The sequence below is a fragment of the Anomaloglossus baeobatrachus genome, chromosome 5 (genome assembly GCF_048569485.1).
Source record: "Anomaloglossus baeobatrachus isolate aAnoBae1 chromosome 5, aAnoBae1.hap1, whole genome shotgun sequence".
NCBI classification, from domain to species: Eukaryota; Metazoa; Chordata; class Amphibia; order Anura; family Aromobatidae; genus Anomaloglossus; species Anomaloglossus baeobatrachus.
Genome location: NC_134357.1, coordinates 114,968,536 through 114,983,648, shown reverse-complemented (window position 1 = coordinate 114,983,648; position 15,113 = coordinate 114,968,536). Strand labels below are relative to the sequence as shown.

Sequence of the window (15,113 nt, the reverse complement as noted above, 5' to 3'; positions counted from 1 at the left end):
CCTCGGGAGCCTAGTTAACGGCAGCGGTGGTGTCCATCCATTCACCACAACCCGTGGGTGGCATCACAAACTCAAATCTCAACTACAAACAACCGCGGCTCTGGCCGTGGACCTCCCCACCGAAGTCCCTACGCGTAGCGCCAACCCCCCCTTTCAGAGCGACGTGACCCCCGGGTCCGTGAGGAGCTTGAGCCACCCACCGACGAGCACGGATCCGAGCGGCTCGGCAGCCGGCCGAGCCCCGGGGCAGTACACATCCAGCACTCCAAAATGCTGTATATAAGAGCCCTGGCCACTCTGTATAAGGCTATGTGCCCACGTGTGTGTGCTCTGCACCGCAGCATAATGTCACTGCATATCCGCTTCAGAGCGCAGCTGAAAAGGTCCGTTCTGAAACATTGGTGACTGCAGAATTCGTGCGCTCTGGATGCTGCCTCTACCTCTAGACAGAATGGAGACAGCAAGCAAAGCGCACGAAAGAAGTGACATGCTGCTTTTTAGAACGCAGCGATTTGGCAGCATGCAAATCGCTGCGTTCCAAAACGCCACGTGGGCACGGATTATGCACAATCTTCATAGATTGTGCAGGGGACGCAGGACGCATGCAGTTACGCTGCAGTGCAGAACACAGCGTAACTGCAGGCAATACGCACACGTGGGCACAGAGCCTAACTGTAAAAACACCTTTATTATACTCACCTAGGGGGCGGTCCAGTGGGTGTCGCTGCTCCCAGTCAGATGCTTGCTGTATGATCGCCATCCTCCTTCTTCCCAGCCCAGTGTGGAAGATGCGACCTGCAACAGCCACACTGGCAGACATTGAGCTCCTGTGGACTTTGATCTGCCTGTTGACGGCAGATCAAAGTATTTTAGTGCGCATGTACACGGGGCTGGGCAGGAGGATGGTGATCGCACAAGATGGAGGAGGCGCTGGACTGACAGCAGCGACACCCATCGGACCAGACCGCCCCCTAGGTGAGTATTAGGAAGCGGCTTTTTACCTTATACAGCGCAGCTGGGCTCTTATATAGAGTACTAGAAGGTGGCCCGATTCTAATGCATCGGGTATTCTAGAATTTATTGTGTAGTTAATGTATGATTTTTGTTTATATATATATATATATATATATATATATATATATATATATATAGATGTTGTTGCTGTGTAGTTGCCAAGTGTTTGTGTAGGGCGCTGTAAATGTTCTGGGTGTTGTCTGGGTGTGGGGGGGTGTGAGAGCGGTGTTGTTTGTGTGTTGCGTTGTGTGTGTTGCGTTGCTTGTGGAGCGCTGTGTGTCTGCAGCGTTGTGTGGGTGTGGTGATGTGTGTGTTGCGCAGTTTGTGTGGGTGTGTGTGTGTGGGGTGCGTGTGTGTGTTTTGGGGGGAGGTATGTTTTGTGCAGTGTGTGTGTTGGAAGAGTAGTCCTGGAGGTGAGGAGTATAATAGCAGGAGTAGTCCTGGGGGGAGAGGAGTATAATAGGAGTAGTAGTCCTGGGGAGAGAGGACTATAATAGGAGGAGTAGTCCTGGAGGTGAGGAGTATAATAGCAGGAGTAGTCCTGGGGGGTGAGGAGTATAATAGGAGGAGTAGTCCCGGGGAGAGAAGAGTATAATAGGAGGAGTAGTCCCAGGGAGAGAGGAGTATAATAGGAGGCATAGTCCTGGGGAGAGAGGAGTATAATAGGAGGCGTAGTCCTGGGGGGAGAGAAGTATAATAGGAGGAGTAGTCCTGGGGGGAGAGGAGTATAATAGGAGGAGTAGTCCTGGGGGGAGAGGAGTATAATAGGAGGAGTAGTCCTGGGGGGAGAAGAGTATAATAGGAGTAGTAGTCCTGGGGGGAGAGGAGTATAATAGGGGGAGTAGTCCTGGGGGGAGAGGAGTAAAATAGGGGGAGTAGTCCTGGGGGATGAGGAGTATAATAGGAGGAGTAATCCTGGGGGGAGAGGAGTATAATAGGGGGAGTAGTCCTGGGGGGAGAGGAGTATAATAGGAGGAGTAGTCCTGGGGGGAGAGGAGTATAATAGGAGGAGTAGTCCTGGGGGGAGAAGAGTATAATAGGAGTAGTAGTCCTGGGGGGAGAGGAGTATAATAGAAGGAGTAGTCCTGGAGGTGAGGAGTATAATAGGAGGAGTAGTCCTGGGGGGGAGAGGATAATAGGAGGAGTAGTCCTGGGGAGAGAGGAGGATAATAGGAGGAGTAGTCCTCGGGAGAGAGGAGTATAATAGGAGTAGTCCTGGGGGGAGAGGATAATAGGAGTAGTCCTGGGGGTTGAGGAGGATAATAGGAGTAGTCCTGGGGAGAGAGGAGGATAATAGGAGGAGTAGTCCTGGGGGGAGAGGAGGATAATAGGAGTAGTCCTGGGGAGAGAGGAGGATAATAGGAGGAGTAGTCCTCGGGAGAGAGGAGTATAATAGGAGTAGTCCTGGGGGGGAGAGGATAATAGGAGTAGTCCTGGGGGTTGAGGAGGATAATAGGAGGAGTAGTCCTGGGGAGAGAGGAGTATAATAGGAGGAGTAGTCCTGGGGGGGAGAGGATAATAGGAGGAGTAGTCCTGGGGGGAGAGGAGGATAATAGGAGTAGTCCTGGGGAGAGAGGAGGATAATAGGAGGAGTAGTCCTGGAGGTGAGGAGTATAATAGGAGGAGTAGTCGTGGGGGGAGAGGAGTCTAATAGGAGGAGTAGTCCTGGGGGGCAGGTGTCCAATAGGAGGAGTAGTCCTGGTGGGCAGGTGTCTAATAGGTGGAGTAGACAATAGGATAAATCTGGCACACTAATGAAAAGGATTGCAACGATATCTTAACTTAAGAATTTTTATTGTGTTATTCTTTTGAGGATGTCAAAAAATGTATATTTTTTCTCTTAAAGTCCTTAAGTCCAACGTTTCGGCCACAATTCTGGCCTGTTTCAAGGACTATAAAGTACAAAAACAACATAAAGAACAAAATTACAGTGAGTAAACAGCATGTGTTTTATACAATCACAGTGGTAATACATATGAAAAATGCCACTGAAAGTGGAGAGAAAACACAATATCAGATAGAGGGTACTATATTGGAAGATGGAGAAAAATACAACATATTATACAAAGATTAAAGAAATCCACTTGTATACATCAGGGAGGAGTCATGAATATACAAGACATGAATACAAGAAACACAAACCTCAGTGAGTTTGTAGAGAAACACGTCACATGAAAAGGTCTGTTTACGTTAATCTAAAGTTTACCACTCCTAAGGAGGCTGGGGTCAAAGGATAATAGAAAACGGTAAGTAACATGCATGGAGTAAAACTCAAAATGATCACATGACTACTGGCTGATTGGGATAATGTGACAATAAATGTCAGGTATAAATACCTTAACATCCTCGTGTGAATATATAGGATTTGTGTGATCCTCTTATCCACTACCTTTCAGAACTGTGTGACAAGTGACACATAATTCCACATTAGAAACTTAAAAAATGAAGTATGACTTGGTGGTATAATATAAAAAATGATGGCATTTACCATTAAAACTATGGAAGTGAGATTTGCAGATAGAACTGAGGTTATAGTTACGCCTCAGGCAAAAAGCAGTCTGTTATCTCCAGCCTGTGCAGCTTGCAGTCTATAACATAATGTAACAGTGATTACTATTGTAACAATAGACTGGCCAAGTGCCATATTACCAACTGATATATGTGTACCAATTTGTAATTATCACCTATTTACTTTCAAGAGTGAGCCAGGCTTTACCATTTTGCTTTTAATAGGTGGAGTAATCCTGGGGGGGAGGTGTATAGGTGCCCAATGTGTGCGGGGGGCGTGGCCAGGCCAAGCGGCCAATGCGTGTGGGGGCGTGGCTGGGCCGAGCGGCCAATGCGTGCGGGGGGTGTGATCGGGCCAAGCCGAGTGGCCAATGCGACGGTTGTCACTGTAATGACGTAATTTTGGAGCAAGACAGACAGACAGAATAAGGCAATTATATATATAGACTAGAAGGTGGCCCGATTCTACGCATCGGGTATTCTAGAATTTACGTATTGTGTAGTTCATGTATGATTTTTGTTTTATATATATATATATATATATATATATATATAGATATATAGATGTTGTTGTGTGTAGTTACCAAGTGTTTGTGTAGGGCGCTGTACATGTTCTGGGTGTTGTCTGGGTGTGACGGGGGGTGAGAGCGGTGTTGTATGTGTGTTGCGTTGTTTGTGGAGCGCTGTGTGTCTGTAGCGTTGTGTGTGTGTGTGTTGCGCGGTTTGTGTGTGTGTGGTGTGTTTTGGGGGGAGGTATGTTTTGTGCAATGTGTGTGTTGTGCGGTATGTGCGTATATTTGTGTGTGCTGCGGTTTGTGTGTTGGGTGTTGTGTGTGTGCAGCGTTGTCTGTGTGTGTGGGTGTCTGTGTAGGGCAGTTGTTTGTGGTTCCCAGTGTGTGTGTGTGGTGTGTTGTGCAGTGCGCGCGCGTGTGTGTGTGTGTGTTGGGGGGAGGTGTGCACTTCCCATCGTGCTCCATCCACCATGCAGCGCACTCCCCATCGTGCTCCATTCCCTATGGAACGCACTCCCCATCGTGCTCCATCCCCTATGCTGCGCACCCCCCATCGTGCTCCATCTCCCATGCTGCGCACTCCCAAACGTGCTCCATCAGCCATGCTGCACACTCCCAAACGTGCTCCATCCACCATGCTGCGCACTCCCAAACGTGCTCCATCCGCCATGCTGCGCACTCCCAAACATGCTCCATCCGCCATACTCCGCACTCCCCATCGTGCTCCATCCCCCATGCGGCGCAATCCCCATCGTGCTCCATCTCCCATGCTGCGCACTCCCAAACGTGCTCCATCCGCCATGCTGCGCACTCCCAAACGTAGTCCATCCGCCATGCTGCGCACTCCCAAACGTAGTCCATCCGCCATGCTGCGCACTCCCAAACGTGGTCCATCCGCCATACTCCGCACTCCCCATCGTGCTGCATCCCCCATGCTGCGCACTCCCAAACGTGCTCCATCCGCCATGCTGCGCACTCCCAAACGTACTCCATCCGCCATGCTGCGCACTCCCAAACGTGCTCCATCCGCCATGCTGCGCACTCCCAAACGTGCTCCATCCGCCATGCTGCGCACTCCCAAACGTGCTCCATCCGCCGTGCTGCGCACTCCCAAACGTGGTCCATCCGCCATGCTGCGCACTCCCAAACGTGCTCCATCCGCCATGCTGCGCACTCCCAAACGTGCTCCATCCGCCATGCTGCGCACTCCCAAACGTGCTCCATCCGCCATGCTGCGCACTCCCAAACGTGCTCCATCCGCCATGCTGCGCACTCCCAAACGTGCTCCATCCTCCATGCTGCGCACCCCCCATCGTGCTCCATCCCCCATGCTGCACCAGCATCAGCCTGTCTACCCGCAGCATCAGCCTCTCTCCTCCCAGCATCAGCCTCTCTACCCGCAGCATCAGCCTCTCTCCTCCCAGCATCAGCCTCTCTGTCCCCAGCATCAGCCTCTCTGTCCCCAGCATCAGCCTCTCTCATCACAGCATCAGCCTCTCTCCTCCCAGCATCAGCCTTTTCTGTCCCCAGCATCAGCCTCTCTCCTCCCAGCATCAGCCTTTTCTGTCCCTAGCATCAGCCTCTCTCCTCCCAGCATCAGCCTCTCTCTTCCCAGCCTACCCCAGCCTCAGCCTCCCGCAGCATCAGCCTCTCTCCTCCCAGCATCAGCCTCTCTCCTCCGAGCATCAGCCTCTCTCCTCCGAGCATCAGCCTTTTCTGTCCCCAGCATCAGCCTCTCTCCTCACAGCCTACCCCAGCCTCAGCCTCCCCCAGCCTCAGCCTCCCCCAGCCTCAGCCTCTCTCCTCCCAGCATCAGCCTCTCTCTTCCCAGCATCAGCCTCTCTCCTCCCAGCCTACCCCAGCCTCAGCCTCCCCCAGCATCAGCCTCTCTCCTCCCAGCATCAGCCTCTCTCCTCCCAGCCTCCCCCAGCCTCAGCCTCCCCCAGCATCAGCGTCTCTCCTCCCAGCATCAGCCTTTTCGGTCCTCAGCATCAGCCTCTCTCCTCCCAGCCTACCCCAGCCTCAGCCTCCCCCCAGCATCAGCCTCTCTTCTCTCAGTCTCCCCATCCCAGCCTTCCCCAGGATCAGCCTCTCTCCTCCCAGCCTCCTCCAGCACGCCGTGCTCCTCTGCCGACACTCACAAATCCGATCGCATACACTCACACACACCCACCCGATCGCATACACTCACACACACCCGATCGCATACACTCACACACACCCGATCGCATACACTCACGCACACACACATTGACGATATTGCACATACGCGCTCACACTCACAACATCCGGAGATACCACATGCTTCTGGCCATGTGATCCTCCGGCAGGTCCTGGAAGCTCACAGCACAGTATCGCCGCCGAGAAGCAAGCGATATCCCAGGATGTTGTGAGTGTGTGGATGCGATGTGATGTGTGTGTGAGAGTGAGTGTGATCTGATGTGTGTGTGTGTGTATGTGTGTGTGTGTGCTGTTATGTGTGTGCGTGTGTGTATGTTCCGCCGCTGCAGGACCTTGATGCGCTGGTAACTATGCTACCATGGTTACCAGCGTATCTCGTCCCCCGCTCGCACGGGAGCCCACACCAGCATACGCCGGCCAGCCCCAGCAATGCGAGGGTATGTGTCGGCTGGTTTGGCGGCGTACGCTGATGTGGGCTCCCGGGGGTACAGTACTCACCTGGGAGTCGTGGCTCCGTGACCGTGTCGGTTCGGGGAATGTGTGGGGGGGGCGGGGCCAGAGCTAGCGTGCATTGCGTGAGGGGGGCGGGGCGTGGCCGAGTTGCCAATGCCTGCAGGGTGCCGGGGCGAGAGGCCAATCTGGGGGGGGGCGGAGCCTGGGCGAGCGGCCGGCCAATCCGTTTGGGGGCGCAGCCTGGGCGAGCGGCCAATCCGTGCGGGGGGGCGGGGCCATGGCGAGCCCAGCGGCCAATCAGCTTTGTGTCACCGTAAGGACACAATTTTGGAGCAAGACAGACAGACAGAATAAGGCAATTATATATATAGATTATAGAATGCTGTATATAAGGGCTCACTGGTGGTGGCCGCAGCTCATAAGGGAAAATACTGGTGACAGGTTCCCTTTAAACTTGCAATCATATGATCGCTTGTACTATACAAAGAAGTGTATTAATAATAATATTTAGTCACTTATATAGCACTATTAATTCCATAGCGCTTTACATACATCAGCAACACTGTCCCCATTGGGGCTCACAATCTAAATTCCTTATCAGTATGTCTTTGGAGTTTGGTAGCAAACCCATGCAAACATGGGGAGAACATACAAAACTCTTTGCAAACATTGTCCTTGGTGGGATTTAAACCCAGGACCCCAGTGCAGCAAGACTGGAGTGCTAATCATTGAACTAATACGCCACCCATATATTAGCAAAAGTATGTCGCCATTGCGAGGCTTCAAACAAAATGTTTAAACATGGAAGTGGCCACTGAGCTGAGAGTGTCATCAGCAGGTTGCAACAGAGATACAGAGAGACTGGAAGAGTCACAGAAAGGTATAGCAGTGAACGTCCTTTGGCCACATCCCACACTGATGACCGCTTCATTGTGAACACTGCCCTTCGGAATAAGATGATGAATGCTACACCGCTGCGGGCACATTTAAGGATGGTGAGAGGCTCCCAAGTGTCAGGACAGACCATTCACAACCATCAGCGTGGTCTGTGTGCTAGATGACCTACAAGGAGTACCTGACCACACCACCAGGCACAGGCGCCATCTACTCTGGATGAGGGACCAGTGGCCTCAGCTCTGTTCGTTAATGAAAGTTGCGTCACGTTGAGCAGAGAAATGATGGTCGCCAATGATGTTTGTGAAAAAAAAAAAAAACCACGTACACACAAAAATGCAACAAAAATGCACTGTGTGCACACAGACCAAGAGGTGTTATAAACGCCTGTGCATGTCACAGACACCCCTCCGGACTGAGCACTGTGCAATCAAAAGGCTGTAACACAATCCCCTAAAAATAAATAAATACTTGTCCAAAAATGCTTCAGGAAAGAAAAACTACTGCAAAACCGCCACAAAAGAAGAAAAACTGCTGCAAATCCGCCATAAAAGAAAAACTACTACAAAACCGCCACAAAAGAAGAAACACTGTGCAAAACCGCCACAAAAGAAGAAAAACTACTGCAAAACCGCCACAAAAGAAACACTGCTGCAAAACCGCCATAAAAGACACACTGCTGCAAAACCGCCATAAAAGAAGCACTGCTGCAAATCCGCCTCAAAAGAAGAAACACTGCTGCAAAACCGCCTCAAAAGAAGAAACACTGTGCAAAACCGCCACAAAAGAAGAAAAACTACTGCAAAACCGCCACAAAAGAAGAAAAACTACTGCAAAACCGCCACAAAAGAAGAAAAACTACTGCAAAACCGCCACAAAAGAAGAAAAACTACTGCAAAACCGCCACAAAACCGCCATAAAAGAAACATTGCTGCAAAACCGCCTCAAAAGAAGAAACACTGTGCAAAACCGCCACAAAAGAAACACTGCTGCAAAACCGCCATAAAAGAAACACTGCTGCAAATCCGCCTCAAAAGAAGAAACACTGCTGCAAAACCGCCACAAAAGAAGAAAAACTGTGCAAAACCGCCACAAAAGAAGAAACACTGCTGCAAAACCGCCATAAAAGAAACACTGCTGCAAATCCGCCTCAAAAGAAGAAACACTGTGCAAAACCGCCACAAAAGAAACACTGCTGCAAAACTGCCACAAAAGAAGAAAAACTGTGCAAACCCGCCACAAAAGAAGAAAAACTACTGCAAAACCGCCACAAAAGAAACACTGCTGCAAACCCGCCACAAAAGAAACACTGTGCAAAACCGCCACAAAAGAAGCACTGTGCAAAACCGCCACAAAAGAAGAAACACTGTACAAAACCGCCACAAAAGAAGAAACACTGTGCAAAACCGCCACAAAAGAAGAAACACTGTACAAAACCGCCACAAAAGAAGAAACACTGTGCAAAACCGCCTCAAAAGAAGAAACACTGCTGCAAATCCGCCTCAAAAGAAGAAACACTGCTGCAAATCCGCCTCAAAAGAAACACTGCTGCAAAACCGCCATAAAAGAAACACTGCTGCAAATCCGCCTCAAAAGAAACACTGCTGCAAATCCGCCTCAAAAGAAGAAACACTGTGCAAAACCGCCACAAAAGAAGAAAAACTACTGCAAAACCGCCACAAAAGAAGAAAAACTACTGCAAAACCGCCACAAAAGAAGAAAAACTACTGCAAAACCGCCACAAAAGAAACACTGCTGCAAAACCGCCATAAAAGAAACATTGCTGCAAAACCGCCTCAAAAGAAGAAACACTGTGCAAAACCGCCACAAAAGAAACACTGCTGCAAAACCGCCATAAAAGAAACACTGCTGCAAATCCGCCTCAAAAGAAGAAACACTGCTGCAAAACCGCCACAAAAGAAACACTGCTGCAAAACCGCCTCAAAAGAAGAAACACTGCTGCAAAACCGCCACAAAAGAAGAAAAACTGTGCAAAACCGCCACAAAAGAAGAAACACTGCTGCAAAACCGCCATAAAAGAAACACTGCTGCAAATCCGCCTCAAAAGAAGAAACACTGTGCAAAACCGCCACAAAAGAAACACTGCTGCAAAACTGCCACAAAAGAAGAAAAACTGTGCAAACCCGCCACAAAAGAAGAAAAACTACTGCAAAACCGCCACAAAAGAAACACTGCTGCAAACCCGCCACAAAAGAAACACTGTGCAAAACCGCCACAAAAGAAGCACTGTGCAAAACCGCCACAAAAGAAGAAACACTGTACAAAACCGCCACAAAAGAAGAAACACTGTGCAAAACCGCCACAAAAGAAGAAACACTGTACAAAACCGCCACAAAAGAAGAAACACTGTGCAAAACCGCCACAAAAGAAACACTGTGCAAAACCGCGACAAAAGAAGAAGAAGCACTGTGCAAAACCGCGACAAAAGAAGAAGAAGCACTGTGCAAAACCGCGACAAAAGAAGAAGAAGCACTGTGCAAAACCGCCACAAAAGAAGAAACACTGTGCAAAACCGCCACAAAAGAAGCACTGTGCAAAACCGCCACAAAAGAAGAAACACTGTGCAAAACCGCCACAAAAGAAAGTGTGTCTGAAAACTCCTGGAAAAAAAACGCTCCGTTGTGAACACAGACATATGTATTTACAAAATAAACAAAAGAAGTACAAAACAAAAGACAGGAGGGGTGCAAATGCTGCGGTGATGGAGAGGTTAATGCAGCGCCGCTCTGACACATCACGACCACGGCTGGGCCGGGAAGCTTCGGGCGGTTTGCAGGGCTGGCGATGACGTCACGTGTGCCGCGCTCGGTGCGGCTGCTCCCCCTCCCGGTCACCAGAACTGCCTGGAAGCTTCCTCCCCTCCCCCGGTCACCGCGCACTCCATATACGTCACCGCTCGCTGCACGGAGGCAGCGGCTGGAGCTGGAGGCTCGGGGTGAGTGGTGGCTGTGGCGGCTGCAGCAGAGCCGGGGGCGTGCGCTCAGCACATGACAGCGGATCAGGCCTGGGAACCGGAGCCGTTTGTTTTCCGTTGTCATCCCGTCCTGATCGTTATCCCTGATACTATCGCGTTACCCTGCTGCTGCGGACACACAGACGGCAGGTTACAGCCCATCCTCCTGCAGGGAGGGCTAGTGACTATGTGCTGGTGGCCAGCTGGGCTACTAACCCTTTCATGACCGGCCGTGTGTCATTTTTCATTCTCTAGTTTTACTATTCCTCGTACAGAGCCCTGTAACTTTTTATTTATATTTCTCACTGTATAGACGTGTGGGTGTATTTTTGTTTTTATGGCACAAGTTATACACTTCGTTGACGCTGTTCACTTTGTAATTTGGGAGAAACAAACAAAAAATGGGATTCTGCCATATTTTTTGGGTTTTGGTTTCAAGGGGTTCGTTGCCTGGTTCTTACCACAGCATTATGGCCGGACTGTACGGGGATATTAGGGTTAAAAAGACCATTCAGAACGAGACCAGGAGGAATAATCGCAACAATTGCGAAGAATGGTCATGTTGTTTTTTAGGTTTTTGTAATGCAGTTAAATAATTTTATATTTTAATACTAACTTTTTTTTTTTTTGACACAGCAGACTAAATGTTTATCCTTCTAACTTCTTTTCAAAATGGGTTGTAAGGGTATTTAAGCATATATGTGTGTGTATATATATATATATATATATATATATATATATATATATATATATATATATATATATATATATATATATATATATATATATATATATATATATATATATGTATGTATGTGTTGCTTTTGTTCCCCCCCCTAATATGCATCACACTGGCTCCCGGTATCTCTCATTGCTTTCACTTTCTCCTTCGCCTTCCCTTTCACTGTTTGTGATCGGTCTCATTACCAGGTTTCAGTCCTCCAGTTACTGACCACAATAAATTATACATATCCAGTTTATACACAAGGGGCTGCTGATAAGTCTTTGGCTTTGTGATCTTTTTTGTTTCTATGGTAATGAATGTTACATTGCATGAAATCCTTATGTGCTTAATATATGTTTTAAAAATGTTGTGTTTTGTTGCCTATGGCAACAGTGTTCTACACACGCGGGAAAACAAAAATGGCGGAGTCTAATGCGATATTCACAGGAACTGAGAGCAGAGGAGTGATAAAATTATTGTTTCTGCAAGGAAAGTCTGCAAAGGATATTCATGGGGATATGTCGCAGATATTGGGGGATCAATGCCCTTCATAGTCCATAGTTAAGAACTGGGTTGCCAAATTTAATACAGGCCACTTCAGCACCAATGATGAGGAACATCCTGGACGACTGAGAGTGGTTGTTGTTCCGGAGATCGTTGATGCTGTGCACAACCTCGCACTGGAGAATCAACAAATTTCAGCTAAAGCAATAGCAGACATCATGGGGATTTCCCATGAACGTGTTTGTGTCATTATCCATGAACATTTGGACATGAGGAAGCTATCTGCAAAGTAGGTCCCCAAATGTTCGACAACAGATCAGAGAAGCATGTGAGTGAAAACTTCCCGGTCCATTTGTCAGCGTTTCTGGACTGATAAGAACTTCCTGGATCGACTGGTCACTATGGATGAGACCCGGATTTATTTGTATGACCCTGAAAACAAACAGCAGTCAAAAGATTGCAGACACAGTGGTTCTTCTCGTCCAAAGAAGTTCAGGCTGCAAAAATCAGCCACTAATGTAATAGCGTCTGTGTTCTGGGATAAGGAGGACGTGCTGCTAGTGGACTACCTTCAAAAGGGTTCCACCATTTATGCAAGGTATTACATTGAAGTTTTGGACCAATTGAAGGCAGCTCTGAAGGCCGAAAAGCACAGCAAACTGTCCAAAGGAATCTTGCTCCTGCAAGACAACACCTCCACTCACAACGCACAAGTGACCATGGCAAAACTGGCAGAGCTGGGCTTCCACCACCCAGCTTATTCTCCAGCTCTAGCTCCCTCCGACTATCATCTGTTTCTAAACCTGAAGAAACACTTCAAGGGTACCAAATTTCACACCATTTCTGATGCCATCGCTGCTACGGATGCCTGGTTTAAGGCACAACCGAAATCCTTCTTTTTGCTAGGCTTAGGGCATGTGCGCACATATGCATTTAGACTAGACATTAGTGTCTAGCACTGCAGCATAAATGCATGCATCCTGCGTCCCCAGCACAATCTATGAAGATTGTGCATAATCTATCTGCACGTTGCGTTTGAGAGCGCAGCGATTTGGATGCTGAAATTTTGATCCAAACCGCTGCGTTCAAAAATGCATCATGTCACTTCTTTCGTTCTCTTTGGATGCAGCTCCCACTTTATCTATGGGAGAGGCAGCATCCCGAGCGCATGAATTCGAATTTTTCTACAGAAACACTGCATCCATTATGCAGTGTTTCTGCAGCGATTTGAAGCGCACATGAGCTGAAAAATCGCTGCAGAAATTTCAGCATTTACATGTGCACACAGCCTTACAGAACTTGGAATACCGATGTAAGAAGTGTGTTGACATCAGTGGAGAATATGTGGAATAATTGTAAAGTTTCATCATCCTATCTCGTTTCTTTCTGGGTAAAGCCAAATTCTTATCAGCAGCCCCTCATACCAGTAGCTTATCTGTCAGGTCTCGCGGCATCTCAAACTGCTCCCATTTCCATTCAGAGCCATTATCCTTCATCCAATGGACATCCTAAGGGTACTGTCACACTTTTTAGCGACGCTCTAGCAATCCCAACAGCGATATGACCTGGTCAGGATCACTGGTGCGTCGCTACATGGTCGCTGGTGAGCTGTCAATCAGGCAGATCTCACCAGTGACCAGCCCCCAGCGATGCGTGGAAGCGATGCTGCGCTTGGTAACAAAGGTAAATATCGGGTAACCAAGCATTTGGTTACCCGATATTTACCTTGGTTACCAGCGCACACCGCTTAGCGCTGGCTCCCTGCACTCGTAGCCAGAGTACACATCGGGTTAATAAGCAAACCGCTTTGCTTATTTACCCGATGTGTACGCCAGCACTGGCAGCCTGAGAGCGGCGGACGATGTGTGCTTCACAGCGGGAGAGCAACTACCAAAAAATGAACCAGAGCAGTGTGTAATGAGCAGCGATTTCACAGCAGGGGCCAGATCGCTGCTCAGTGTCACACACAGCGAGATCGCTAATGAGGTCACTGGTACGTCACAAAAACAGTGACTCAGCAGCGATCTCGCTAGCAATCTCGCTTTGTGAGAGGTGCCCCTAAGGCCGGGGGCCACACGGGGACTACTGCGATCCTCGCATGACACTCGGCTCACGCTGGCAGCACAGTGGGAGCCGAGTGTCATGTGAGTGTCATTGCGCCTGAGGTTCGATCATGCGATCGGACTTCAGCTGCAGCGGACGGGCTGTCACAGAGGAGGGGCGGGGCAACTCTGTGGAGGGGAGGGAGGGATTTATCTCCCTCTCTCCTCCGTTGCCAGCTATTGCGATTCTCGCCCTGCACTCGCAGTACACCGGTGTAATGCAAGTGCAGTGCCATTTTTCTCTCGCCTCATAGACTTGAATGAGTGCGAGAGAAACAAGGATCGCATGGCACCCGCAGCATAGCTACTACTGATCAGCGAGCACGAGCACTACCATGCTCGGTACTTGTAAGGAGCAGTCGTATGTCCGGATGGGGTCGATTAGTTTACGGAGTATAATGGAAGTCAATGGGGTGTCTGCCTGCAGAAAACATATATGTGCAAAAATAGTGCAAGACAGAGCACACGCTGACTTCGTCTGCTCCATTATAGTCAATGGCCATGTCAGCGCATGTGTCCAAAACACGTTTTGCGGGGAGGGGGTTCGGACGGATGCCCTGACGGGAGCAGAGAACGTATGGAAAACGCAATGTGAAAGTAGCAGGTTGTGTCTTCCCCATATCACTGCTGATTCCTTTTGTACACAAGGTTCAATGTTTCTGTCTCTGAGCCACAATACTGTAGTGTTTAGTAGTAATGGTATTGCTTTTAAACAGTTTTACAGTAATAGATATCTTAAATGGATTTTTCAGAATGCAGACTTTGGTGACCAACCCTCAGTTCTTGGTATAGGACAGATTGGCTAGTAACTGTCTTGTATCCACTGTAGGTGCACAGAGCCCACGGCCTTTCTCAATTTATTAAAATTGCCTAAAAGGAACATTTTTGTTGCCCACATCAACCAACTGGAACACAGGTCAATTTATTAAAATGTTCTGGTATCATAAAAGCCACACTGTAATTTCTTTTATTTTGGCTTTTTTTAAGGCTTGTTCACACACTGTTTTTGCCACACGTTTTTGTTTTGTAAGGCTACTTTCACACATCCGGCTTGAGCTCTGCGGCTCAATCCGGCTGTGCAAGCTATGCAACGGATGCGGTGAAAACACCGCATCCTTTGCATAAGTTTTTCCTTTGCGGCCAGTCCGGTTTTTGCCGCTTGCGGCATGCTACTGAGCATGCGCAGTGGCAAAAACCGCATGCGGCGGCCGGATGCGGTTATTGCCGCATCACGCCGCATCCGGCCG

General features: G+C 48.9%; 1 protein-coding gene across 3 annotated transcripts in view; it reads left to right on the top strand.

Moving 5' to 3' along the window:
- The first annotated feature begins 10,400 nt into the window (after nucleotides 1-10,400).
- HERC4 (HECT and RLD domain containing E3 ubiquitin protein ligase 4) overlaps nucleotides 10,401-15,113 on the top strand; it is a 144,405-nt gene continuing 139,692 nt past the window's right edge. For 2 of the 3 annotated variants that reach the window (XM_075348783.1, XM_075348782.1), the window contains exon 1: nucleotides 10,405-10,518. The gene's annotated coding sequence lies outside the window, so the exon portion shown is untranslated. Of the gene's footprint in view, nucleotides 10,519-15,113 lie in introns of all 3 variants that reach the window. The other variant, XM_075348784.1, reaches the window with a different exon arrangement.